We start from the raw sequence: 26,152 nt of genomic DNA on the forward strand, positions 1-26,152 counted from the left end.
TTTGTCAGTGTTTTATCTTCACTGAAGACGATGAAGAATTCCTAGGCTGAGCCGTTTGGGTATTTATGGAGTCCTCGCCCTTGCAATGGTAGATCCCCGTGGTTCTGCATGCTTCAGACTGGGGAAACAGGAGCTGCAGCTGATTTCCCAGCCTTTCCTGAGTGGGTTAGGGATCACCTGTGTTACTAATAATTGTTGTCTTTGGTAACTTCAAGTGGAACCGTAACAAAAGGTATAAATCACCCCCAAGGCTCTTAATTACTCCATTAACAGTTGCTTTGGTATCCCGGATGCAGAGCGGTTGTGCCGCTCTGTGAGTACACTCCGTGAGTGCAGAGTACTGGCCTGGCTCCAAGCCAGGACTTAAAATAAGTTATGCTAAACGGATGGCTCAGTTGTTCCCCGGGACTCTCTCTGGGTTTGAGTTTGCAGGCCTAAGCGCGTGCTGGAGCAATTCGGGGGTCTGTGCAGTTTCCATGAGCTCGGCAGAGCCCACGCCGCCTCCTGCTCCGGTCGCTACGGGTTTCTCGCTGTTGTTAGTTTTGATTCTAATGTCGGTGTTTTCTCCATCTCTTGGTCTCCATATCCTCTGGTGTATTCTAAATCTGCCTGTCTGCCTGTCTGTCTGTCTGTCTGTCTGTCTGTCTGTCTCTGTCTCTCTGTCTATCTCTGTCTCTGTCTCTCTCTCAATGTAATATACAGCTGGCAAAAAACCTTAAGAGTTGTAACACTTAAAACGAAAAGCCAGGCAGGCAAGCGATAACTCGGCTGGACTGTGGGGACTCAAAAGTTTGCCGTCGCTGGGTCTTCCTCTCAGTCGCTGGGTCTTCCTCTCAGTCGCTGGGTCTTCCTCTTCGCACTCGGTCGTGGTGTTCAGCTCCTAAGTGAGGAATTCCAGAAACCTGTGGTATGGTACAAACTCCTCTCAGCCCTCTGTCTGCCTCCTCCAGCGGAATTGAGATCTGTGATCCCTAGGGGCACAAGCTTTGAAGATGCAAAGACTAATCTGGCTTTACTGTGTGTGACCTTTGACATATATTTGCATATGCCGAGCCTCAGATGCCACGCCTCCAGGTACCAACAACTAAAATCCGGAGGATGAAGAAGATGTGATAGCGCTGTCACCTCAGTGATGACAACCTGAAATGTTTGTCTTCTGCTCTCACAGTCACGCACACTATTACCTTGCTGATTCTGTACCTGGGCCCTGATCTTTCGACTGGCCCCGCCCCACTGCTCTTCCCTTTGCTTCTGTCACCCAGATCTACCTTGAAGTTTGTTTCCTTCATGAATGTCACCTTTTGAAGAGATTGTCTTATATGTTTGAGGACTTGACAAACACATAACAAAGAAACAAGCGTTAATAAAGAAAATATGTCCAATGAACTTAGACTGCAAAGGAACAGTGAACCTTTGTGGTACTCCTGAAGTATGCCTTAAAACTGCTCCTACTAGCAAGGTCCTCATGGGCACTGAAGAACTCGTTTGCATTTTGTAACAAAAAATATACTGGCATCCTGGTCTGTCCTACAAAACCTATCCCAACAACTGAAAATTCCTTTTTATTGACTCTGAACCACAAAGTCTCTTTCCTTCGAAAACCAGTTCCACATCTCCCAGTTAGAATCTCCCTGTACATATAAATAAAATGCAAGCCTATGGGTGAGTCAAAGAATTAAAAAGGGGTGCTTTCTCCCCCTCTGTCTTCCTCTCTGCACTTTCTCCATATTTACATCTACAAACAAAATCACCTTTATCTTTGGGTAGTGAAATTTGGACTATATTAGTTTTTTTTTCCTGTGCTGTTTTTTCAAAGTCTCTATAGTGAGCATCTATTACCAATGTCATTGGTTAAAAAAAAAAAAAAAAACAACAAAAAAAAACAAACAAACAAACAAACAAAAAAAACTAGTAAGAAAGAGTCACAGGAATGCTGAAGCTCAAGACACCCAGACTCTTTAACTTAGTTATAATGTCAGGTACTCAGTTCTACCAACCCAACGAGCACTCCTGTCATCTGTGCTACTGGACTGAGAAGTTAGTTTCCTTGTAAAGGTGGTTCACCTACACAAGCATCCTTGGACCACGTCAGGAACACCTAAGTCCTCCTCAGCCCAGTAGCCCAGCACGTTACAGCTTTGGCATCACGAAGACCCTGAGTTAGTGCAGTTAGGTCCCAGTACACTATTCAAACGATGAACTCAGAGTCTCCCCTGTCACCATCCTGTCTTAAAAGCACTGTCAGTTCTCAGTGCTCACACCCCAGGCCTGCATTATCTTGCTCATGTCCCAAACCCCTGAGGAAATTTCCCATTTTACAGAAAAGGAAATAGAAGCACAAGAACGCTTTGCCTGCAGAGAACACATCTATCTCCCCATGTTTCCCTTTGAAACGGTGCAGATGGGAAAGCAATAGACCACTAATTAAGAATCTAATGATAATCTGTGGGTCAAATTTGAAAATATACAATAAAACAACACCAAGATTTCAAAATGGAGGTGAAGGCTATCAGGCTAGAACTAGTCAAGAGTCAAAAGAGGGCTCGAGGCCCCCCTCGTCTCTGGGGCCCTCTAGGCAGTTACCACAGGTGTGTGTGTGTAGTGGGGAGCACATCTTCAGCAATATAGGCATAACATCTTACCTATACTTTTTGTCTTAGAGTTTTACTGCTGTGAACAGACCCTGTGACCAAGGCAGCTCTTATAAGGACACCGTTTAATTGGGGCTGGCTTACAGGTTCAGAAGTTCAGACCATTATCATCAAGGCAGGAGCATGGCAGCATCCAGGCAGGCATGGTACAGGAGGAGCTGAGAGTTCTACATCTTCATCTGAAGGCCACTAGGAGAAGACTGGCTTCCAGGCAGCTAGGGTGAGGGTCTTAAAGGACACACCCACTCCAACAAAGCCACACCTCCTAATAGTGCCACTCCCTGGGTCAAACATATACAAACCATCACACTCTTGTAAGTAATCCTAATGAAAATCATTGTGTCACCAACATGAGACACATATATTCATATATATTCATATATATGAAAGTGTCACAATAAGACTTCTTATATATAATTAATATACACTGTAAAACTTCTTAAAACCATAATACCAAGTCTGCACTCAGAGGTAAACATTTTCAAAGTCACACCTGCTGGGAGTTCACTACTCATTCTCAGTGGAGCTGTTGACAAAGACCTTAGGCACCATGTACTGATGTCTCGATAGTTGCGACATTTTCCTAATCAATTGCTTTTTTTCTTAAGGGGCAGCATGCCCACAGTCTTTTGTGCCCCTTCAGCGGGCTTTATTTTGTGGCTCTATAATTTTATTTCATTGCTAAGGTAAAAGTGAAGCTGCAATTCAGTTTAAATGCTGTACGTGCAGGCAAGCTGCTGCTGATCTATAGTCTCAGGAATTGGGGAAAACTTGTCTTTAGGTGTTGTTGGCACAAAATAACAGCTTCCAGTTTGGTCTTTTGGATATAAAATCCAAAAAGAAAGAAAGAAAGAAAGAAAGAAAGAAAGAAAGAAAGAAAGAAAGAGCAAGAGAGAGAGAGAGAGAGAGAGAAGAAAACAAAAGAAAAGAAAAGAAAGGAAAGGAAAAGAAAAGAAAAGAAAAGAAAAAGAAGAAAGGGCTTCCTGTGACTTGACAACTTGTGAAGTGAATTCAGACACAAAATGTGGGAAAAAACAAAAGGCTCTGAAGACTTTCCCTGGCTCTGGACTAAAATCCACACGAGATGGTAAAAACCCAGAAAGGCTTAAGATCTTGAAGTCCTGGGGAATCTTGCAAGTCACAAGGAATGGAGGTATTTGCAAAAGACATCTGACAAAGGCTGTTTCTAAAACATACTCAGAACCCTTCTAACACAACAGGAAGATGAGCAGCTCAGTTTTGAAGAGGCCAAAAAGCTGAACAGACGGCTTAGTGAAGAACATACCTAGATGGCAGGTAGGGTGGTTAGCACATGCAAAACCTAACATCGCCCAGCCACCTGCGGGCGGGCAGGCAGGCGGGCGGGCGGGCGGGCAGGTGGCTTCTCGAAAGTCTCTGTAGTAAGGAGGGAGGGTCAGACACCTGCTGAAACAACCGAAATCTGAAGACTGAACTCCACTCTCAGGAGTGGGGACCCAAGAGCTCTCCCTTGCTGTTGATAGGAATGCTGCTTTGAAAGACAGCTCGGTGGCTTCTAAGAAGGGTGAGCATCCTCTTCAGCTACGACCCTGCGGTCCATCTACTTGGATGTTGTCAGAACTCACACCCAAATAAAAGCCGCACACGACGTTCCTAGTGGCTGGAATGTGGGAACAACCACGGTGCCCATCAGTGTAAATGGACAAGTGGATGGTGGTAACTCAGACAAGCAGACATAAAGGGAAGAGCCATTAAGGCTCAGAACACAAGACTTCAAAATATAGTACCTTGCCGTAACGATCATTTCAAGGTGAAGGGAAATAAGAAGACCTGAGGAGGCCCCTGCCCTCTCTGCTCTCCTGGAGTCATCTGACAGGGGTGTTACCTAGGGAGGCCAAGAGGAATCTGAATAATCAAGCTTTTGGAAGTTTTCTTACTTTGTTATTCTTAGGTCCTCCCCATTTCTGTACAATAGTACTTCCGGGTGACTTCCCATTCTTCACCAGACGTACCCAGAAAACTCCCAGCTCTCTCTGAGCCTTTGGGGCGCCACTTCCAAAACCCGTAACACTACGTAAAACATTGCTTAAGTAAATTAGTTAGGGTTTTCTCTTGCTAACTTGTCTTCCAGTACAGAATGTTGGCTAGCACCTTTATGTGGGTCAGAGAACGGTCTTCATTTTTCTCCTCTACAAAGCTATGAAAAGGCTGAGAGGAGCTGGAAACGCATGTGAAAACTGAAAGAAGCCGACGCTAAGGCTGAATGCCTGATAGGAACCCTGGGCAAAAGGCAAGCGTGTGCAGATCAACAGTTTCCAGAAGTGGGTGAGAGGAAAGGATCCAGGCCACAAGACCGGGGCAGCAGCAATGCTCTGTATGGTAGAATAGCAGATACTTACGTTTACCAAAACATACAAAACGCATAGCACAGAAGCAAGCCCTCATGTGAACATCTGTGGAGATGATACTGAGAGGGGAGTGTGTGTGTGTGTTATGAAATACGGTTAGGGGAGTGTGTGTGTTTGTGTATTGTGTATGAGTATATATGTGATAGGAGATACTGTTAGGGGAGTGTATATGTCAGGGGAGTGTGTGTTAGGGCAGTTTATGTATGTTTGTGTCTCTCTGTGTGTCATAAAATGCTGTTAGAGGAGTATGTGTGTATATGTGTGTGTTATATGAGATATTGTTAGGGGAGTTTGTGTGTGTGTGTGTCTCTGTGTGTGATATACAATATTATTAGGGGAATGTGTGTGTGTTGTATAAGACACTGTTAGGGGAGGGTGTATGTGTGTGTATGTGTGTATGTGTGTATGTGTGTGTGTGTATGTGTGTGTGTGTACAAAGAATATAGGTTCAACTGGAGGTTGGCATGCAGAAGAATATGAATTGATCCATCCTTGTCTTCTTGTACTAAGCTCAACTCCAAGTGGATCAAGGACCTCCACATAAAACCAGACACACTGAAACTAATAGAAAAGAAACTGGGAAAGACCCTTGAGGACATGGGCACAGGGGAAAAGTTCGTGAACAAAACACCAATAACTTATGCTTTAAGATCAAGAATTGACAAATGGGACCTCATAAAATTAGTTTCTGTAAGGCAAAGAAAACCATCAGAAGGACAAATCGGCAACCAACAAATTGGGATAAACTCTTCATCAACCCTACATCTGACAGAGGGCTAATATCCAATATATACAAAGAACTCAAGAAGTTAGATCCCAGAAAACCAAATAACCATACTAAAAATGGAGTACAGAGCTACACAAAGAATTTTCACCTGAAGAACTTCGGATGGCTGAGAAGCATCTTTTAAAATGTTCAATATCATTAGTCATTAGGGAAATGCAAATAAAAACAACCCTGAAATTTCACCTCACACCAGTCAGAATGGCCAAGATCAAAAACTCAGGAGAAAACAGGTGCTGGCGAGGATGTGGAGAAAGAGGAACACTCCTCTACTGCTGGTGGAGTTACAAATTGATACAACCACTCTGGAAATCAGTCTGGCGGTTCTTCAGAAAACTGGGTTCATCACTTCCGGAGGACCCTGCTATACCACTCCTGGGCATATACCCAGAGGATTCCCCAGCATGTAATAAGGACACATGCTCCACTATGTTCATAGCAGCTCTATTTATAATAACCAGAAGCTGGAAAGAACCCAGGTGTCCCTCAATGGAGGAATGGATAAAAAAAAATGTGGTATATATACACATTGGAGTACTATTCAGCCATTAGAAACAATGAATTAGTGAAATTCTTAGACAAATGAATGGAGCTGGAGAACATCATACTAAGTGAGGTGACCCAGTCTCAAAAGATCAATCATGGTATGCACTCACTGATAAGCGGATATTAGCCTAGAATCTTGGAATACCAAAGACATAATCCACATATCAAATGTTGTCCAACAAGAACGGAGAAGTGGCCCCTGGTTCTGGAAAGGCTCAGTGCAGCAGTATAGGGAAATACCAGAACAGGGAAGTGGGAAGGGGTGGATGGGGGAACAGGGGGAGGGAAGAGGGCTTATGGAACTTTTGGGGAGCCAGGAAAGGGGAAATCATTTGAAATGTAAATAAAAACTATATTGAATAAAAAAAAAAAGAATTCTACTTTTTACTCAAGTTTTGATCTGAACCTAAAACTGCTGGTACTTTAAACTTCTTCCAATTACAGTCACTTTTCACTCAAGAAATTTTTATAACACCCTGAGTGTGTAGATATATAAACAAGATATGCAAATCAAACATTTACCCTTAGTAAAGAAATATATTTAAAATGGTTCTTTGGTCCATATACAATTTTATCATTTATTAAAGAGAAAAAGCAAACTTGCAGACTGATATTTATTTTGTGTACAAAGTTTGATCTGCAGTGAGTATTTGCTACGCTGGGACATGGGCGTAACGTATACGTCCATCTTCAGCATTTTCCCTGTTGACCAAGGTGAGTCACCAAAGCTGAGAGTGCCACTTTGCATACTCAAGTAGCCCAACGTGTCGAGATGTGTTTAGGTCATTTCTGAAGTTATTTAAAATTCTGCCTTAATCCTAAGCCAAAATGCAATGATGTCGAAAACACAGCTCGAGTTGGTAACTCAAGCAGCAATTTTTAAAATCAAGCATTCTGACATAACACAGTTCAAAGACTCACAACTGATGCTTGCCCGCTGATGGAAAGCAGTGTTAAAATACCCAAAGTCTTTCCTATGATTAAACGTTAGTGTTTCCTGTGAGAACAGAATACTCTATGTATGCAGTAGAATCCCGGCTGTTTACAGAGCACAACAGCCTGGCTGTGTTAAGGTTCCAGGCTACAATTGTTGGCATGGGCTGGTGGTATGCACAGGGCAAAGTGCATGTGCTACATTCAGAAGCAAGGCTGTCATGGTGTTGTGCAAAAAGACACAAGCAATCGCTGTCACAACACCTGAAATTCTTTAAGTGTTTGATTTGGAATTAATGTTTGGTTACTGCATGTAGAAACCTTTCACTGTGCCCAACTTTTTTATGACCCTACATTCAGCTTCTTGGCCTCATGTGGCACAGGATAAAATATAGCTGGTTTGGAAAATAAAGAAACTTACGTGTATGCATGTAACCATCGCTCTCTTTCTTTATGGGAGGCAACGTGATAACATTGGAGGAAGTTTCCCAGCTGCCACCCTTAGTCTCCCATTCACATGCCTTCCTCGAGCTGGGCCCTGCCACTAAATGTGGTGTGAGTTCTGTGAGTGAACCTTGAATCAATCCCCGTTTTTATTGACTTTAGGACTCAAAGGACAATTTGAGTCCTAACAATAATAACTGCACAGTTAACTGAATTGTGAAGAGCGTCCCTCAAGCACCTGACAAGACAAACAAGCCATACTGCTTGGACCAGAGAAAGCTTCTCTTTAACTTAATCTTCAACCTTAATGTGGGGTAGGGTGGAGCTGGGTATGTTTTCAGGCTGTGGGGTTGGAAGGAGGTTGGGTATAGGGAGCATCTTGGATCTGAGGGAAAGGGGATTTAGGGTTTGTAGAAGTTGAAATGAACGACCCAGATGTAGGTGATTAGAGGGCTGGGGGACTCTGCTATGCTACATGAGAGTGAGGGGGAACTGATGGGATTGAAATCACCCTAAAAGCAAGGGCCAGCTCATGGGGGTGTCAAGCAGGAGGATACTGCCTTGATTCTCAGGTGTTCCTAGGATCTATTCATCACAAATGACTCAATCAACATTTGAAAAAGAATAGGGAAGGGAAAAATGAGAAGGGTGGGCACACTCACCCACTTGGTTGTATACTGTGTGATAAGTAGGATTCCAATCTGAAGTCAGAGATTCGCCGGTTCAAACCATTCACTCCCAGATACTGATGCATCGCCACAATCATTACTGTTGTCATCTGTTGTTAGTTGAAGAAGCATTTTCTCATAACTTAATGACAAAACAGGCTATTAGAAATTTTACTGTATTTTCCAATCTGGACATTCTCCACTTTCTGTGTTTAGGACTGGGGAGGAACCTCACTTTCCATGTTTGCTGTATTTGAAAATTTATGAGCAGCTCCCGATGAGAGATATAAAACTCAACGGCAACTTTACTGCTAATGATGGGAGAGATTGGTTTTTATTTGTAGCCGTTGCTCTTTAATGACCTACATAGCTTTAGCACTTTTCCTACCTAGACAAAGGAATATTGATTTTCCTTTTCTTCTTGGTAGTAAAATCTTGCTAAAAGAGTGACTCAGCTAACAGTGACTGCTTTGGCATCTTTTTTCACTCATGGGTTAGCTGGAATTCTATGAGTGCATAGGAATCCAGAGAATGAAGTGCCCTTCTTGCTGGCAATGCTGTCCTAGAAATAAATGGCTTCTGATCAGAGGCTCAGGGAGGTTCTTTCTGCCATTTTATGTGATGTACATTTCTGAATATACATACAAATAATATCATTGATAACAGTATTAAAATCTTTTTAAATAGCAATATCTGGATGAAGAACAAAAATAACAACTCTTTCAAACTCTCTGCTTTCTAAACTTAGGGCTGATTTTAAGTGTGTGAGAGGCAATAACACCCAACTCAAAATTAACACTAAGAGGTATAGATGGCAGAGAAGAATCGGGTGGGTGCATGCCTTTCTTTTAATCCTATCTGAGAACCTCCTAGAGACAGTTTGTTTTTAAAGATTTATTTATTTATTATATGTAAGTACACAGTAGCAGTCTTCAGATACCCCAGAAAAGAGCATCAGATCTCATTACAGATGGTTGTGAGCTACCATGTGGTTGCTGGGATTTGAACTCAGGACCTTTGGAAGAGCAGTAAGTACTCTTAATCACTGAGCCATCTCTCCAGCTCCAGAGACCGTTTTAATGCACTCATCATGTGTTCTGTCACTTGGCAATGCCTACTCCCAAAGCAACTCCATTTAGGCTAAGTAATTAAATAAAGACCAGCATCTACGGGACCTCGAGGCTCTCTAGCCAAGCACACATGGATGAAGCAGTAGTTTCTCAAACGCCTGAATCTTAAAGATGGAAAGGTTAGCTAATCCCTAAAGCTCAGAGTAAGTCTCTACTAGTTGTAGCCTGAAAAAACAGCCCTTTCTGTTGTGATCTTGGGCAAAATGCCACAGACACAGCTAACAGCCAGACTTCACACATGAAGGGCATGAGTGCCTTCTACAGTTTAACTCATCTCTTGTCAAATCCACTCTAGGAAGCAGGCACAGTTCTGATCCTAGCTTTCCCTACAAGACTGATGATTCCCATGAGTCTCGCTGTCTTTCCTGTGCTGAGGAGATAGTGAGTAGCGATGCTGTGCTCTGAACAAAGAAATCTAGTTCCAGAAATGGGGCAGAAGGCTCACAGCTAGTTCTGACTTTTATTTGAGGCAGTGGTTCTCTGCCTCGATGCAGGCTCGCTTCACCTAGGGACCTTTCCAGAATGCTGACACCCAGTTTAATTAGGAACAGAGCCTTGGTCTTAGTGTGTTGTAGAGTGCCATGCAGAGAGGACAATCAGAAATAGCAATGTAGGGAGCTGCCTGGAGCTGGGTGGAATGCTTCTCTGCTTGTACTGTCTCCTCAAAGCCAATGTCCCACTGATCCCCACAAGTAATTCCTGTGGCTCTTGTTGGCTGATTCCAGCTCATGGAGGTAATGCTAGCTCCCACCAAAGTTTCTATGGCATCCTGGAGCCTCTGGCTTGTCTGTACTTATGGGTTCTCTTTCAGGTCCAATACATTCCAAATCACTGTGGGTTAACAATAGCTGTCATTTGCCATGCTAGCAAGTCTACCAGGGCTTTCCAGACTTTGCCATTAGATTTCCTCCCTGGTGTTTGAAGGTAACAGCACCCATCTTTTCATCAATTTCTAAACTAATTGAAATGAGCAAAGGGCTAGGTAGACGAGGTCAACATGTTAGCCTGACTGCAGATGAAAGTTAGGGAAATTACAGAGTAAGCGTGAGCCGTAAATGAGCTTCTGCGTATTTGCACCTTAGAATTAGACACTGTAAAGTTCAGCCATTGGACAGATGTCCTTAAACCTGGAAGAGACATGCCAGTGCTGCGGTAATCATGTTCACAAGGCATTATACAGTTGAATGGCATTATCGCAAAGCAGAGACCGCAATAGCCACTTTATTCTGTGCAGGTACCATGCTTGGTGATCATTAAGGCGACTGCAATGCAAAGTCATTTACAAATTCCTCTCCATTTACATGGATCTACCATCTGCAATATTTCCCCAAACTAATTCCCCAGAAAAGTGAAAGAAAGAGATTTTGCTGGATTTCCATCTTGTAGGCTGTGTTATGGGCGCCGTATGCAAGACACACAAGAAAGGCACAGCCACAGCACAACTTACGTGGGGCTTGCAAGCCATTTACCTTAGGTTTTCCTGTTGTGGTAGCTTCAGGCGCATAAAAGGTCTATCACTGTTGTGATACTGTTGCTTCTGTCCTCCGTGTACCAGCTGCTGAACACATGGTTCTGTGTTGAAAAGAATGGGAACACGTGGGTGTTTTTGCTGGTGTTCCAGGTCCTCCTCCTCCTTCTTTTTCTTCTTCTTCCTCCTGCACCTCTTCCTTCTCCTCCTTTTCCTTCCCTTCCTCCTCCTCCAATAGTTCCTGGTTGTTCATGTCATTCTCTTGCCATGTTCAGAGTCTTTAATAGAGTAACCCTACAAAAAGAGCTCATAGACTTAAAAGATTCAAAGAAACAAAAACAGGCCTTTCTAATAGCTTGGCAATCACTTTCTAAAGCAGTGGTTCTCAGCCTGTGTGTCACAACTCCTTCGGGGGGTTGAATGACCCTTTCATAGGGGTCACCTAAAACCATTAGAAAACACGGGTATTTACATTATGATTCATATCAGTAGCAAAACTACAGTGAGGAAGTAGCAATGAAAATAATTTTATGGTTAAGGGGCACCACAGCATGAGGAACTGTATTAAAGGGTCACAGTGTTGGGAAGTGGTTCTGTTGAGAACCACTGCAACAGAAGCAAGATGGTAAGGTTTTCCCAAGGAGATGATAACTGCTCCAACATCAGTCTGTTGCTTTCCACCCAAGCCTCTGTATATCTCATTGGTCCTATTGCAGGTACTTCAGTTGCTAGACATTTCTCAGAAGCTTAGTGCCTGAGGTACATAATCTTCCGTGATTGGAAGGAAGCTGAGGTATTTGTGCGGAATATTAATTAAATAACAAAAGTTAGATGCAGGTTGTTTCTTTTTTTTTTTTCAAAACATTTTTTTTATTCGATATAATTTATTTACATTTCAAATGATTTCCCCTTTTCTAGCCCCCCCACTCCCCGAAAGTCCCGCAAACCCCCTTCTCTTCCCCTGTCTTCCCACCCACCCCTTCCCACTTCCCGGTTCTGGTTTTGCTGAATACTGTTTCACTGAGTCTTTCCAGAACCAGGGGCCACTCCTCCTTTCTTCTTGTATCTCATTTGATGTGTGGATTATGTTTTGGGTATTCCAGTTTTCTAGGTTAATATCCACTTATTAGTGAGTGCATACCATGATTCACCTTTTGAGTCTGGGTTACCTCACTTAGTATGATATTCTCTAGCTCCATCCATTTGCCTAAGAATTTCATGAATTCATTGTTTCTAATGGCTGAATAGTACTCCATTGTGTAGATATACCACATTTTTTGCATCCACTCTTCTGTTGAGGGATACCTGGGTTCTTTCCAGCATCTGGCAATTACAAATAGGGCTGCTATGAACATAGTAGAACATGTATCCTTATTACATGGTGGGGAGTCTTCTGGGTATATGCCCAGGAGTGGTATAGCAGGATCTTCTGGAAGTAAGGTGCCCAGTTTTCGGAGGAACCGCCAGACTGATTTCCAGAGTGGTTGTACCAATTTGCAACCCCACCAGCAGTGGAGGAGTGTTCCTCTTTCTCCACACCCTCTCCAACACCTGCTGTCTCCTGAATTTTTAATCTTAGCCATTCTGACTGGTGTAAGATGAAATCTTAGGGTTGTTTTGATTTGCATTTCCCTAATGACTAATGAAGTTGAGCATTTTTTAAGATGCTTCTCCGCCATCCGAAGTTCTTCAGGCGAGAATTCTTTGTTTAACTCTGTACCCCATTTTTTAATAGGGTTGTTTGGTTTTCTGGAGTCTAACTTCTTGAGTTCTTTATATATATTGGATATTAGCCCTCTATCTGATGTAGGATTGGTGAAGATCTTTTCCCAATTTGTTGGTTGCCGATTTGTCCTCTTGATGGTGTCCTTTGCCTTACAGAAACTTTGTAATTTTATGAGGTCCCATTTGTCAATTCTTGCTCTTAGAGCATACGCTATTGGTGTTCTGTTCAGAAACTTTCTCCCTGTGCCGATGTCCTCAAGGGTCTTCCCCAGTTTCTTTTCTATTAGCTTCAGAGTGTCTGGCTTTATGTGGAGGTCCTTGATCCATTTGGATTTGAGCTTAGTACAAGGAGACAAGGATGGATCAATTCGCATTCTTCTGCATGCTGACCTCCAGTTGAACCAGCACCATTTGTTGAAAAGGCTATCTTTTTTCCATTGGATGTTTTCAGCCTCTTTGTCGAGGATCAAGTGGCCATAGGTGTGTGGGTTCATTTCTGGATCTTCAATCCTGTTCCATTGATCCTCCTGCCTGTCACTGTACCAATACCATGCAGTTTTAACACTATTGCTCTGTAGTATTGCTTGAGGTCAGGGATACTGATTCCCCCAGATTTCCTTTTGTTGCTGAGAATAGTTTTAGCTATCCTGGGTTTTTTGTTGTTCCAGATGAATTTGATAATTGCTCTTTCTAACTCTGTGAAGAATTGAGTTGGGATTTTGATGGGTATTGCATTGAATCTGTATAGTGCTTTAGGCAAAATGGCCATTTTAACTATATTGATTCTACCGATCCATGAGCATGGGAGGTTTTCCCATTTATTGAGGTCTTCTTCCATTTCCTTCTTCAGAGTCTTGAAGTTCTTGTCATACAGATCTTTCACATGTTTGGTAAGAGTCACCCCAAGATACTTTATACTGTTTGTGGCTATTGTGAAGGGGGTCATTTCCCTAATTTCTTTCTCAGCCTGCTTATCCTTTGAGTATAGGAAGGCCACTGATTTGCTTGAGTTGATTTTATAACCTGCCACTTTGCTGAAGTTGTTTATCAGCTGTAGGAGCTCTCTAGTGGAGTTCTTTGGGTCACTTAGGTAGACGATCATGTCGTCTGCAAATAATGATAGTTTGACTTCTTCCTTTCCAATTTGTATCCCTTTGACCTCCTTATGTTGTCGAATTGCCCGAGCTAGTACCTCAAGTACAATATTGAAAAGATAAGGAGAAAGGGGGCAGCCTTGTCTGGTCCCTGATTTCAGTGGGATTGCTTCAAGTTTCTCTCCATTTAGTTTGATGCTGGCTACCGGTTTGCTGTATATTGCTTTTACTATGTTTAGGTATGGGCCTTGAATTCCTGTTCTCTCCAAGACTTTAAGCATGAAGGGATGCTGAATTTTGTCAAATGCTTTTTCAGCATCCAATGAAATGACCATGTGGTTTTGTTCTTTGAGTCTGTTTATGTAGTGGATTGTATTGATGGATTTCCGTATATTGAACCAACCCTGCATTCCCGGGATAAAGCCTACTTGATCATGGTGGATGATCGTTTTGATGTGTTCTTGGATTCGGTTGGCAAGAATTTTATTGAGTATTTTTGCATCGATGGTCATAAGGGAAATTGGTCTGAAGTTCTCTTTCTTTGTTGGATCTTTGTGTGGCTTTGGTATCAGCGTAATTGTGGCTTCGTAGAAGGAATTGGGTAGTGTTCCTTCTGTTTCTATTTTGTGGAATAGTTTGAAGAGTATTGGTGTTAACTCTTCTTTGAAGGTCTGGTAGAATTCTGCACTGAAGCCATCTGGTCCTGTGCTTTTTTTGGTTGGAAGACTTTCTATGACTCCTTCTATTTCTTTAGGCATTATGGGACTGTTTAGATGGTCTAGTTGGTCCTGAGTTAATTTTGGTATTTGGTATCTGTCAAGGAAATTGTCCATTTCCTCCAGATTCTCCAGTTGTGTTGAGTATAGGCTCTTGTAGTAGGATCTGATGATTTTTTGGATTTCCTCAGTTTCCGTTGTTATATCTCCCTTTTCATTTCTAAGTTTGTTAATTTGGATACTTTCTCTGTGCCCTTTGGTCAGTCTGGTTAAGGGTTTATCTATCTTGTTGATTTTCTCAAAGAACCAGCTCCTGGTATTGTTGATTTTTTGTATGGTTCTCTTTGTTTCTACTTGATTGATTTCGGCCCTGAGTTTGATGATTTCCTCCCTTCTACTCCTCCTGGGCGAAATAGCTTCTTTTTGTTCCAGGGCTTTCAGGTGTGTCATTAAGCTGGTAATGTATGCTCTCTCCATTTTCTTTTTGGAGGCACTCAGGGCTATGAGTTTTCCTCTTAGCACTGCTTTCATTGTGTCCCATAGATTTGGGTATGTTGTGTTTTCATTTTCATTGTGTTCTAAAAAGTCTTTAATTTCTTTCTTTATTTCTTCCTTGACCAAGGTATCATTGAGTAGAGTATTGTTCAGTTTCCACGTGTATGTGGGCTTTCTGTTGTTTCTGTTGCTATTGAAGACCACTTTTACTCCATAGTGATCAGATAGGAGGCATGGGATTAGTTCGATCTTCTTATATTTGTTGAGGTCTGTCTTGTGACCAATTATATGGTCAATTTTGGAGAAGGTACCATGAGGTGCTGAGAAAAAGGTATATTCTTTTGTTTTAGGATAGAATGTTCTATATATATCTGTTAATTCTAATTGGTCCAAAGCTTCAATTAGTTTCATTGTGTCCCTGTTTAGTTTCTGTTTTCCTGATCGGTCCATTGAGGAAAGTGCAGTGTTGAAGTCACCCACAATTATTGTGTTAGGTGCAATGTGTGCTTTTAGTTTTAATAAAGTTTCTTTTACGAAAGAGGGTGCCCTTGCATTTGGGGCATAGATGTTCAGGATTGACAGTTCTTCTTTTTGTATTTTTCCTTTGACCAGCAAGAAGTGTCCCTCAGGGTCTCTTTTGATGACTTTGGGTTGAAAGTCAATTTTATCTGATATTAAAATGGCTACTCCAGCTTGTTTCCTGAGACCATTTGCTTGTAAAATTGTCTTCCAGCCTTTTACTCTAAGGTAGTGTTTGTCTTTGACCCTGAGGTGTGTTTCCTGTAAGCAGCAAAATGTAGGGTCCTGTTTACGTATCCATTCAGTTAGTCTGTGTCTTTTTATTGGGGCATTAAGTCCATTGATGTTAAGAGATATTAAGGAATAGTGATTGTTACTTCCTATCATTTTTGACGTTATTTTTTAAATTTGAATGCTTAACTTCTTTTGGGTTTGATGAAGGGTTACTATCTTGTTTTTTCCAGGGTGAAGTTTCCCTCCTTGTATTGGTGTTGTCCTCCTATTATCCTTTTTAGGGCCGGGTTTGTGGATAGATATTGGGTAAACTTGGTTTTGTCATGAAATATTTTAGTTTCTCCATCTATGGTGATTGAGAGTTTTGCTGGATATAGTAGTTTTGGTTGGCATTTGTGTTCTCTTAGAGTCTGCATGAGATCTGCCCAGGACCTTCTAGCCTTCATAGTCTCAGGTGAAAAGTCTGCTGTGATTCTGATAGGTCTTCCTTTATATGTTACTTGGCCTTTTTCTCTTACTGCCTTTAGTATTCTTTCTTTGTTTAGAACATTTGGTGTTTTGATTATTATGTGACGGGAAGTATTTCTGTTCTGGTCCAGTCTGTTTGGAGTTCTGTAGGCTTCTTGTATATTCATGGGCATCTCTCTCTTTAGGTTAGGGAAGTTTTCTTCCATAATTTTATTGAAGATATTTGCTGGCCCTTTAAGTTGTAAATCTTCACTCTCATCTATGCCTATAATCCTTAGGTTTGGTCTTCTCATTGTGTCCTGGATTTCCTGGATATTTTGGGTTACAAGCTTTTTGCATTTTGCATTTTCTTTAACTGTTGAGTCCATGGTTTCTATGGAATCTTCAGCATCTGAGATTCTTTCTTCTATCTCTTGTATTCTGTTGTTGATATTTGCATCTCTGTCCCCTGATTTCTTCCCAAGGCTTTCTATCTCCAAAGTTGTCTCCCTTTGAGTTTTCTTAGTTGTTTCTACTTCTGATTTTAGATCCTGGATGGTTTTGCTTAGCTCCTTCCCTTGCATGTTTGTGTTTTCCTGTAATTCTTTAAGAGATTTTTGTGTTTCCTCTTTCATGAGCTCAGCCTGTTGACCAAAGTTCTCCTGTATTTCTTTAAGAGATTTTTGTATTTCGTCTTTCATGACCTCAGCCTGTTGACCAAAGTTCTCCTGTATTTCTTTAAGTGTTTTTTGCATTTCCTCCTTGTTGGCTTTTGTATTCTCCTGGATTTCTTTCAATCATTTTTGTGTTTCCCTTGCAAGGGCTTCTAACTTTTGGTCCATTTTCTCCTGAATTTCTTTATGTATGTCCTTCATGTGTTCCTGTACCAGCATCATGACCAGTGATTTTAAATCCAAATCTTGTTTTACTGGTGTGATGGGGTATCCAGGACATGTTGGTAGAGGAGAATTGGGTTCAGATGTTGCCATATTGCCTTGATTTCTGTTAGTGACGTTCCTGCATTTGCCTTTTGCCATCTAGTTCTCACTGGTGTTAGTTTATCTTGTCAGTGCTGGACTCACCAGTGCAAGCTGCCCCTTCCCAGTTGGCCTCTGGTGCACAGCTTACCTCCTGCACTGCTTGTAGACAGTGTGCTGCTGCCCAGGCTGTTCCGATCCCAAAGCAGGCACCCGAAGGCTCCCGCTGGGGCCCGCTGGATTCACTGGAGCACACTGACTTCTCCCAGCTGGCCGCCCGGAAGCCCAGCTAGCCACTTGCAGGACTTGGAGATGTAATGCCGCCCAGACTGATCTGGATCCGGAAGCGGAGAGAGTAGAGCTAAGGGCTTCTGCCTGAGGCCTTGCCCCAGATTGTGTCTGTGGACCAGATGGAGCCTGTGTGCACCCCCAGGGAGTGCCGACGGTGTATGCTACTGTGACCTCCCCTGTGTTCCGCTCACTCCGCTGGGCAGCCGATCTGCCAACCGGGCTGTCGCACACAAGGTTAGCCTGGCCGCCCAGTCCCTGAGTCCAGGCAAAAGCCTGGGAGGCCAAGGTCCGAGCAAAGTTCCCCTAGGGCTATGACTGTTAATTGGGTCTGCCAGGTGACTAGGATGGCGGGCAGGCGTGCGAGCCCGCGCTCCCTGAAAGCGCCAGGAGAGTCTGCTTTGCTAACAATCACCTGGGTGGGTTGACTCACAGATGGCCCACCAAGCCGCCCAGTTCTTGGGGTCAGTCCTGTGCCTTTTGGGGCCTGGACCCCCTCTTTGTTAGCCTTAGGCTATGCCTGTTACAGGTCTGCCCGCCTGAGCTCTCTGTTGTCCTGCAGACAAAATGGCGGCGGCGCGCTCGCAGGCCTGGGCAAAAAACCTCCTGGCTGGGTTGGCACCCCGATGGCCCCCCGACCCGCCCAGGGCCTGGGTGCAGGCCAACGCCCATCGGGCTCAGACCACCGCGGTGTTGGCCTCGGATTATGTTTGTGTACCTCAGTCTGTCCGTTCCCCGGAGTCCGGAACCAAGATAGATGCACCTCTCCTGACTGGTGGGAGGCCGAGTTCTGAAGTGGCCTCCGTGCAGGAAAGGCGCCGCACAACTGCAGCTGCTTGCTGCCCGGCTGGTCAGCGAAGGTCAGTGGTCATGGGCGCAGGGCCTAACTGGTCCCTGTGATGCCTTGGTTCCACTGCTGATGGCCCTTCAGCTGGAGCAGCCACTGCTGCCGCTGCCGCCGCCGCCGCTGCGGCCGCCTGCAGGTTGTTTCTTGAAGTCAATCAGATATTGCTCAGGTTTTAATATTAAAGATTCCTCAGAGACTTGTGTTTTAAATGCGTGTTCCCAGTTAGTGGAACTATTTCAGGAGACATTCAGAACCCTCATGAAGTGGGGTCTCCCTGGCAGAAGTAGAACACTCAGACACATCTTTAAAGGTTACACTCCTGGTTCTATGGTTCCCTTTTTGTTTCCTGATTCATCTCCATGTGATCATCTCCATCAAATCCTCCCACAACCACAGCCTGGCTTTCTCTCAAGACTCTTCTTGACATAATGATGGACTTAAACTTCTCTGAGACCATGGGTCAAAATAAATAAATCTTCCCACCATTAAGCTGGACCATAGTAATGCAAAAGCAATTGATACAGATGTGAACTTGAACTTTAATGCTACTGTCTACCACCTGTGTGACCTCTGGCAATTAAATTTCTTGTTGCCAGGATAAAACATCTGAGAAGCGGCAGTATAAGGGAAAGGGTTTCTTTTGGCAATTATTTCAAGAGATAACAATTCCAGCATGGTGGGGAGGCATGGTGGCAAACCTGGTTGGTCACAGTGTCTCTGCAGTCAGAAGGCAGAAAATGAAAGGGGAGTAGATCTGGGATACAAAACCTCAAGACCTGGCTCCAGTGACACACCCCTAACAGCCAGGTTCCATATCCCAAAGCTTCTACAACTTTCTCAAAGGTGCCACCAGCTGAGGACACCATGTTCAAATACATGAGTCTATTGGAGAGCCTTTCTCATTCAAACCATAGTAGTGATCTTCCAGGAAATAATCCAAAGGATGCTCTACAGTAGCTACTGTAGGGAATAATGCATATGTCATTGCTCCTTGACCTGAAATGGGGTCATGTCCAGTAAACCCATAATAAACTGAAAAGATCTAAAGTCAGAAAAGTCTTAAGTCTCAAATGCACTTAATATACCCAACTCCCCAAACATGATAATTTAGCAACACGATCTACCATAAAGTCCAGTTTTTTATCATCATGGTCCTGCTTGTAGCTGGGCCCCAGGGTCATCGCTGCTGAGACTACTGTACACATCTTGTTACCTTTTGCTGCCTAGGAAAAGATCTAAGTCTAAATTTCACATATGGTTACTGCTGAATGCATATAGCTTTTGTCCCAATGCAAAGTCAAAAATTAGAAATTAAATCATTGTGAAGTTGGAAGTTGTGGGTATACATAAAAGGCTTATTATGAGAATTAGCCCACAGATTTAAAAACCTAGGAGCTCTATGATCTACTTGCTGAAGAACTTGGAAATGAAGTGTTGTAATTCAATTGAAGTTCCAAGTCTTGGAACCATTAGAGTGATTAAGACAAGTTCTGGTCTAAGCACAGACTCCTTGAAGGTAGGAGAAGATGAGTGCCCAAGAGCAGCAAAACAGTGAGAAAGCTTCCTTCCCTCTGCTTGTTTGATCTCTTCAGAACCCCACAGGCTTGGGTGAGGACCACTTACATCATGGAGGACAGTGTGCTGACTCCACCAGTTCAAGTGTTAATCCCTACTAAACCATTCTCATAGTTGTACCTAAAGATAATATTTTATTATTAATCTGGGCCTCCCCTAGGCCTGTCAAGTTGTGAGTCAGATGTGGATATAAATTTCCACGCAGGACTGGTGAGATAGCTCAGCTGGTCAAGGTGCTTCTTATCAAGTCTGATGACCTGAGTTCAATATCTGGAACCCACCCAGTGGAAGGAGAGGATCTGCTATTACTGATTATTCTCTGGTATCCACTGTGCATTGTGGTATGCATGTACACACACCTTTGCACACACACATACACACAATTAATAAATAAATATAAGCTTAAAAAATAATTCTTGCATGGTCTGAATACTAGACAACAGAAGTATGAATGGACCGTAGCGACAAAAAGAGACACCAAAGACTGGCTCTCCACAAACACCAGGCATGGTTTTATAGAGGAGGTGACATGTGAAGGTGTTTTAACATAAAACATTTACTATGGAGAGAGAAATGGTTTCCCATTCACCCAGCTTCCCAGGTCTCCAAGCTGGTAGACACAGGAAGGAGAGAAACACAGAGGAAAACAGTGGATGGCATTGGGAAAGACAGAAAAGCCAAGTTGGGGAGGTGGTGCAGATGATGGTGAAGAAGAAAACTTCCAAAACCTGATGGTGTAAGCTTTGTTACTGCACACTCAGGCTTGGACCACCTTGCCTCTGCCGGCTGGGAACAAGTTTCTACAGTGGAGAGAAGGAACACCTGCAGAAGTACACGATGAGGGAGACCATAGATGCCGCAAGACTTGTGTACATTTTGGAAGAGCCTGGGGCCGTTCAGTGAAGTTAAGGGTCCTGGGTATAGGCTAGGGCCTCACACATGGACCAGGGTCATAGGACCTCACAGAATGGGACAGCTGATGCCTGTTTCTGAGAGCAGTGGGTCTGGGGACTCACACATGGACTAAGGACATGGAACCTGACAGATGGGGCTGGCTGATTCCTGTTTCTGAGAGCAGTGAGTCTTGCTAACACTCAAATGATTGCCATTTCCCTTGTCAGACAGTGACAGGAGTTAGTTGACCTGAAAATTCACTAATAGTTCCATTAAAGGGGCCTTGGAATAGCCATCTTCTTACTCATCCCGGTCAATTAACAATGAATTAATGCCAGACATATTTTCAATTGAACTGAATCCTGATTCCTCCTCATTTTGCCTAAAAAAATAGCTCTTAAGTAGGACTGTCAACTGGTTCTGCTTTCTTCCCAAGGCAGTACTGGAGCGTCTATGAACCAGTGTTTCCCCTAGACATTGATGGAAAGTGCACAAAACCCCCAAACTGAAGACAGGAGACCTGGGGAGGTTTATCTACTTCCATGCACATAGGCTTGATGTTGTTGGACAGATGACTGAAACTCTCTGAAGTGTTTTCACATGTACATTGGAAAGACAGGTGGATGCTGAGGGGCCTTCCATTGATTAACTTAAGGTGGTTTCAGGGCTGGGGACTGGACGGATGGCTTAATGATTAAGGGTACTTGTTGCCCTTGAGAGATCATTGTTTCCGTTCCCAGAACCCTCATGGTGGCTCACAATGGTCTATAACTCCAGTTCCAGGAGAGCTGATGCCCATTTTGGCCCCACAGGTGGTCATGGTGCATGGGCATATATGCAGACAAAACATTCATACACATTAAATAAATTAAGCAGAGGTTTAAAGGGTTTTCAGGAGTGTTGATAGGATGGCAGGCTGGACTGGACACTGAAGAAGGGACAACAGACCTGTCTCTGAACTAGCAAGCAGGATGCCCTGGACCCTTGTTGTTGTCCAGTGGTCCCTAACAAGGATGCAAGGTGCTAGAAAAGTGAGTGGTTTTCAAAAGACATTTTCCAATATCTGGAGACATTTTTTTTTTTATCATCACTAGTGGGTGACGCTATTGGAATCTAGTGGCTGAAACCAGGGATGCTACTAGGCACACACACACAGAGCAGGGTGGCCCTGCAGCAAAGGGCTGTCAGAAAGACGCTGACAGCGGTGCCAAGGCTGCAGTACTACTCTGACTTGTTGTATGGTTTTGATCATATCTTTGCTTTGTCGTTTGCAGTGTCCTTGTTTGTAAAATGGGGATAATAATAAGATGTGATTTTGATATGAGGACAATTGTCTTCACCTTTAAGCTAATTCACTATCCCATGAGCTACCTTGCTCGAGGTCTGGTCTTATTCCTTTTTAAATGTGGTGTCTAATTTTGCTTTTCCAGTTTGTGGCAATGACTTCAGTGTTTGATCTCCAGGAGTTTTGAATCTTGTACCTCAAAATTGAAGTACGCAAGAAATATCCACTAGGCTTTTATTGTTCAAGTGTACTTTTAGTATAAGCATCTACCTACCAAGATCCAAATCTTAGCAGTGCAGGATTTCCCTTCATGTCACCTCAAGCTTGTGTTCCCATTCCTGGGTGTTACGTAGACCCCTGGGGCTGGGGCTAGGACTACAAATCCTCAGTGGCCACCCATTGCATTTATCTATCCAGGTCACTGTAGGATAGACAACTTTTTAGGACTATTGTTTCTCTTGGACATGGAAGAGTGCATCCTGACGTTTCCTACTGCTCTGATGAGGTGCATCCTGTGTGCCGCCCTCCCATCCATCTCCTAGACACTCCTCTGCATTTGTGCTGCCCCATGGCCTTACCTCTTACAAGCATTATGGAAAATTGGGTATGGGTTGTTTCTGTTCTTGAACACAGGCACCAAACCTATCTTGAGTGCCCAATTCTTACCTGTAAGCTCTCTACCTGGGGAGGAATGGGGCAGGGCAGGGTAGATGCCTGTCTGCAGGTCACAAGTCTCTTCTGTATGCTCCTGTTCCTTCTCATTTGAATCTATCCCCTCCTCTTGTCCAACCAGTTTACCCTAACTTAACTACTATTCTAATTATCTTTACCATGCCATCATACTTTGGATTAGTGACTCCAAAGGTTAAGTTGTTGAAATCATAAGTAGTTTTCTTCTGAAGAAAGTATACAAATAACCAAGAAGTACAAGGAAAGGGGCTCAGCACACCAGTCATTAAGGTAATGCACAAGGGAGCATTGTGACATCACAGTTCAGCATTCTGATGTCAAAATGAGGCATTACAGAGACTTATCAGTTTGTATACATTAGGATGACTATTATCAAAACAACAGTAAACAAAGACAGGGTTTTAGGCAACGATACAGACACTGACAATGACATAGAGACACAGGAATGTTTGAGCACACTAGTGGGGCTGTAGAATGGGAAAGCCGCTATAACAGTGGGGATTAAAAAAAATCTTAGACAACTGGTCTAAAAGTCCCATTGTGTGTGTGTGTGTGCATGTGTGTGTGTGTCTCTGTGTGTGTATACCTAAGTAAAAACAGAGGCCTGGAAATTATATACCTGTATTTTTCACAATATTCACAGAGTGGAAACAGCTCAAGCGTCTTATTGAGAAATGACTAAAGAAAGCCTTTAGGGCAGGGGTACAGAGGGTAACCTTACCAAGGAAGGTTTCAAGGACACTTGAAAAGCTTAGCTGAGCCTTGAGAACATTCTGGGTGAACTGGGCCAGACATAAAGAACACATCTGCATGTGACCCATCTGCATGTTGTATGCCTTGGTTGGTCTTTCTATTGCTGCCATCAAACACCCTTACCAAAAGAAACTCAGGGAGTTAAAGACTTTAAGCTTACAGTTTCAGCAGGAACTCAAGGCAGGAGCCTGGAGGCAGGAGCTGGATCAGAGCCAATGAGGAGTGCTGCTTTCAGGCTCCCTCCCCATGGCGTGTTCAGTCTGCTTCCTTCTAGGTCCATCTGCCCAGGCTTCGCATGACCCACAGTGGAATGGGCCCCTCCACAGCAATCATTAATAAGAAAATGAGCCGCAGGCCAATCTGGTGGGCCTTCTTCTCAAACGATTCTAGCTTGTGTCAAGTTGACAAAAGAACAACATCATAACAAAACAAACAAGAAACCCAAAACCTAACCAGGACGGAGTAGTAGAGGTCAAGTATAGATATAAAAAAATAGAAAAGTAGTTGCCAAGGATGGGTCTTGGAGAGGCTGGAGAATTAACCTTTCAAGGTTCATTTCAGTTTGGGAAGATGAGTTCTCAAGGTGAAAGATAGCAGAGGCTGTTTTAATGCTGCATGCTGCACTTCAAGTATGTCTCCTTAAAGTCCATTTGTTTAAAACTTTGTTTCCCAGCACCTGGTGTTGCTGAGAACTAATGGGATTTTGAAATGGTGGGGCCTAGATGAAAGTCTCCAGTCTGCTTTTTGCTGCTTACTGGCTGGAGGTGAGCATCTTCTCCTGCCCAGCACTTCTGAGATGATATGCCAGCTCACTGCAGGCCCCAGAGCCAGAAGTCAACAACTGTGGGATGAAACCTCTCTAAATGCACAAGCCAAATCAACCCCCCTCCTTTTAAGTTTATTATATCAGGTATTTGTTACAGTAGGGGAAAGCTAACTCACATGCCATAGACCTCCACACATAAAAATAGAATGATAATATTTCCCTTTTTTTTTAATGGGTGCAGAGAACGTTATTGATAGTATTCAAGAGATTAGGGTTCCCTATGTCCCTCCTGTTATTATGGGGTTCTGGGATGAAAACTGTGAGGGAGATGCTCAGTGTTGGGGGCTGAGTTGGGACAGGGACTCCTCAGCAACCAAGGGCCTCTCTCTTGCTCTCTGTGTCCTTGCTGGGATAGGTGGTCCAGGGTTTCTAACTCCTTGGAGGACATGCAGGCCATGGGGTCCACCACCCTGTTGCTATAGCCATAGTCATTGTCATACCAGGAAATGAGCTTTACAAAGTTGTCATTGAGAACAATGCCAACCCCAGCATCAAAGGTGGAGGAGTGGGAGTTACTCCTGAAGTCACAGGAGACAACCTTGTCCTCAGTGTAGCCCAGGATGTCCTTTACTGGGCTCTCAGTGCTTTACCGCCCTCCTGACGTCATCACACTTGGCAGGTTTCTTCAGGTGCCATGTCAGATCCTCAATGGATACATTGGGGGTAGGAACACAGAAGGCCATGCCAGTGAGCTTCCCATTCAGCTCTGGGGTGACCTTGCTCACAGCCTTGGCAGCACCAGTGGATGCAGGGATGGTGTTCTGGGCAGTCTCATGGCCATCACACCACAGCTTTCCAGTGTGGTCATCAATACTCTTCTGAGTGGCAATGATAGCATGGACTGTGGTCATGAGTTCTTCCACAATGCCAAGGTTATAACAGATGACCTTGGTCAGGGGAGCTGAGCAGTTGGTGGTGCAGGATGCATTGTTGACAATCCTGAATGAGTTGTCATATTTCCCATGGTTCACACCCATCACAAACACGGGGGTATCAGCAAAAAGGGAGGAGAAGATGACTCTTCTGGCCCCACCCTTTAATTGGGTCCCAGCCTTCTCCATGGTGGTGAAGATGCCAGAAGATACTACGACATACTCAGCACCAACATCACCCCATTTAATAGTAGTGGGATCTCATTCCTGAACGATGGTAATGGGCTTCCCGTTGATGACAAGCTTCCCATTCTCAGTGTACTGGCTGGTTTTGTGTGTCAACTTGACACAGGCTGGAGTTATCACAGAGAAAGGAGCTTCAGTTGGGGGAAGTGCCTCCATGAGATACATCTGTGGGGCATTTTCTCAATTAGTGATCAGGTGGGGAGGGCCTCTTGTGGGTGGTACCACCTTTGGGCTGGTGTTCTTGGGTTCTATAAGAGAGCAGGCTGAGCAAGCCAGGGGAAGCAAGCCAGTAAGGAACATCCCTCCATGGCCTCTGCATCAGCTCCTGCTTCCTGACCTGCTTGAATTCCAGTCCTGACTTCCTTTTGTGATGAACAGCAATGCAGAAGTGTAAGCTGAATAAAACCTTTCTTCCTCAACTTGCTTCTTGGTCATGATGTTTGTGCAGGAATAGAAACCCTGACTAAGACAAGGCTGAGCCTTGACTGTGCTGTGGGTAGAGCCAAACTAGAACATGTAGATCATTAAGTTGAGGTTAATGATGGGGTCATTGGTGGCAACAATCTCTACTTTGACAGATGCAGAGCAGAAGGCAGCCCTGGTAACCAGGTGCTCAATACAGACAAATCTATTCACACCGACCTTCACCATTGTGTCT

The 26,152-nt window shown here is 43.7% G+C and overlaps 1 pseudogene; it reads right to left on the bottom strand.

Moving 5' to 3' along the window:
* Nucleotides 1-715: 715 nt before the first annotated feature.
* LOC127680305 (glyceraldehyde-3-phosphate dehydrogenase-like) lies at nt 716-26,145 on the bottom strand (annotated as a pseudogene).
* Nucleotides 26,146-26,152: the final 7 nt, after the last annotated feature.

The sequence above is a fragment of the Apodemus sylvaticus genome, chromosome 3, assembly GCF_947179515.1.
Source record: "Apodemus sylvaticus chromosome 3, mApoSyl1.1, whole genome shotgun sequence".
In the NCBI taxonomy this organism is placed as follows: domain Eukaryota; kingdom Metazoa; phylum Chordata; class Mammalia; order Rodentia; family Muridae; genus Apodemus; species Apodemus sylvaticus.